Source organism: Acinonyx jubatus, chromosome D4 (genome assembly GCF_027475565.1).
Source record: "Acinonyx jubatus isolate Ajub_Pintada_27869175 chromosome D4, VMU_Ajub_asm_v1.0, whole genome shotgun sequence".
Taxonomy (NCBI): Eukaryota; Metazoa; Chordata; class Mammalia; order Carnivora; family Felidae; genus Acinonyx; species Acinonyx jubatus.
In genome coordinates, this window is record NC_069391.1 from 40,305,326 (window position 1) to 40,308,323 (window position 2,998).

At 35.5% G+C, this 2,998-nt stretch overlaps 1 pseudogene; it reads right to left on the reverse strand.

Annotated features, from left to right (window-relative positions):
* Positions 1-1,799: 1,799 nt before the first annotated feature.
* On the reverse strand, positions 1,800-2,662 carry LOC106977839 (ribosome production factor 2 homolog; annotated as a pseudogene).
* Positions 2,663-2,998: the final 336 nt, after the last annotated feature.

Genomic DNA, 2,998 nt, shown 5'->3' on the forward strand with positions numbered 1-2,998 from the left:
AATTCATTGTAATTGTTCTGTTTCTTTTTTTGTCTTCCTTTCTTTTTCTGTCTTCTCTAGTTTTAATTTACCAATTTATATGATTCTATTTCCTCCTCTCAATTGGCACATCAATTATACATTTAAATTAGTTCACTTTAGCTTGTCTGAATCTGTGTTCTAGTGGAGCAGTCAGATGTAATTTGTGTGTGTGTGTGTGTGTGTGTTTAATCAGCCCATCTGTTTTGCTGCTGTTTTGATAGCATGTCCCCTCTTGAGTAACTTCTCTCATCCCTTTAACTATATCCATCCTTTGTCTTTTGATCATAAAGCACATGGATTTTTGTAGTATTTTCGTGTGTGTGTGTGTGTGTGTGTGTGTGTGTGTCCTTGTTTGTTTTTCTTCACAGTTTGACTATTGCTTCCTTTTCTCTATGTACCAGTGGCCTGTCAAGCTGGAAATTTAGACCGTAAACCCACCTCACTTTCAAATTACCTGTTTGCTTTAGATCTGTGGTGGTAGATACATACATACTTTTGCTGACGCCATATTAGTATCTAAAGTGGAATTATCTTAGCCAGCCTCAGGATCTTAGCCAGGTAGAGCATGTGGCCACTCACTCAAGGAGAATGGGCAAATACAATGACCATTTTACCCAGGTAAACTTGATAGTCTTGATGGAAGTGATTTTAAAGTAAAGAAAGGCAAATGTAAATTAAAGTATGTTTGTAGTTTCTTCTAGCATGTGAACAGGACCATACTAGTGCAAAAACATAAATGCCTTAGGAAATGAGTAAAAAAGAACATCATGAAGAAAACTGTGATGTATTTTGAAAAAAATTATGTGTGTCAGATGTGAAAGTACTAGCTATATGCTATATGTGTATAGTTATATATAAATATAGATAGATTGATTGATTCTATATAGATAGATATATCCTATATAGATATATAGATATAGATATGATGATAGATACATAATATTAGTTACAAAAATTTAAGATATCAATGCATTGCTTCAGCATGGCCACACTTCCCCTCATGTTTGCATGAGATCCTAGCCATGAGAATTAGGAGAGCAATGAAATAAATAGAATATTTTATGCTTATTTTTTTACCAAAGAGAAAAAGAAAAAGACTTTTGTTATTTAAACCTCAGCTGATAAACAGTTCATTTTTTTTCTTACTTTGACTTCAGTAGATTTACTGAAGATAATTTACGTGACCTCAATGAATGGGTTAACTGTATCACAGAGATCAAGATAATAGAGTCATATAAAATTGGACATTGACCTTGCCTTGAGAAATGGAAATTCTGGTAACTGTGTAGAACTGATTGTTCTGGAAAAACAAACACTACTGTGGTTCTTCCCAAAGTAGAGTGTAAAGTGATAGACCTTGACTGTTGTGAATGAACACATATATGTAACTCCAGAAGACTTGTGTATAGCCAAAAGAGTGTAAATAACATTTTATTATGCTAAGTATTGACAAATATTATTGACCTAATTCATGTTGATGGGTGTCTGGACATAGTGTTAAAGACTTTACTTCCCATGTGACCCAGCTTCATGGGGTCTTTCTCAGACATCATTGTGGAGAAGTCAATGACCTGTCACAATAAGAGCCTCTAGAGATACTTAATGAGTGCCCATGGACCAAAGGTGGGCAGAAGAGACACAAATTTATAAGACTGGAGGCTCATTAACTACACTTTTTTAGTAACTTAGACCTGACTTAGCACATCTGAGCTAGTATGAGGAAAAGAGGGTTTTTGTTTGTTTGTTTGTTTTTGTTTTTTATTTTTTGTTTTTGTTTTTGTTTTAGCTAGTTCCATCAATTGTTTTCAATTCTCTTTGATTTTTGCTCCTGGTCTTCTGTTATCTTTTCTGCAGGTCGCTTCTTCAACCCCTTCATTTTCCTGGTTTGTAGTTTGCTTCGGTCTTGCTTCTGCATATGAATCCTTCTATAAGTTGTGCCAAAAGTGTCATGGGAGACATTTGTCTTCTTCTTTGGCTTGAGGGCTTTTCGCATTTTCATAGATAATTTGTAAAGATCATCTGATGCCAGATATGTCCTCCTCAGAACCAGATCCAATGAGGGCCCCATCTCTTCCAATTCAATCCTTGGTGTTTTACAACCAGACTTCTTCAACAGCAACTTGTAGCCTCGAAAGTAAATCTTCCCATTCAGTGCAGTGAAGTGCAGAACATACTCTAAACCAGCCAGGCGGATATTTGATACTGTGGGGCCTCTGAAGAGATCAATAAGAAGATTTTTTAGCCTTCTGTAGTCTTCTGTTACATCAAAATCATCACCAGCAAATATTAACATGGGTTTTGTTCCCTCAGAACATTTACTATTCTTGATGTCTTTTAGAGAGACAAACTTCTCAGTACCTAATTCGATCATATCCAGCACATGGTAGTCATACACACGACCTATTACTAGATTATTCGGCCACTTCTTATTATGGGAGCCAAACATAAATAAAGACCAATCTGACTTCTTTTAAAATAATTCCAATGATGTCTGATCCTCACATGGTCTTGTAATGTTTTTCTTTTTATACAGAATGCCATATGGTTTTGTCAGTGCATACACGTCTCTAAGTACTTGTGTCACCAGTAAATTTGCATTTCCCCCTTTAATCAGCATAGCATTTTTAACATTTTCCCTAAGTTTTTGAAGTCTGGCTTCTTTTAATAAGGCCGGTTCCAAGATTAAGAAATTTGCATTGCTACATAGATAATCTATGTTAGATTGATGTTTATGGCCCCAATTATAGGCACTCTTTGCCAGATAACTGTACAGAGTCCTGCTTCTCTGACTTTGCACTAAATCATGTGACTACCTTTGTTCATGGGAATCATTGTAAATATGATACTGTAAGAAACGTGGAAACTCTTTCACATGTCCATTTGCTGATTTTGAACTTTCTCATCTCTAACAAAAGATTATTTCCAAAGTAGGCTACTGGAAGAAAATAAATGCGTGGCCCAATTACCTCTGTTTTCC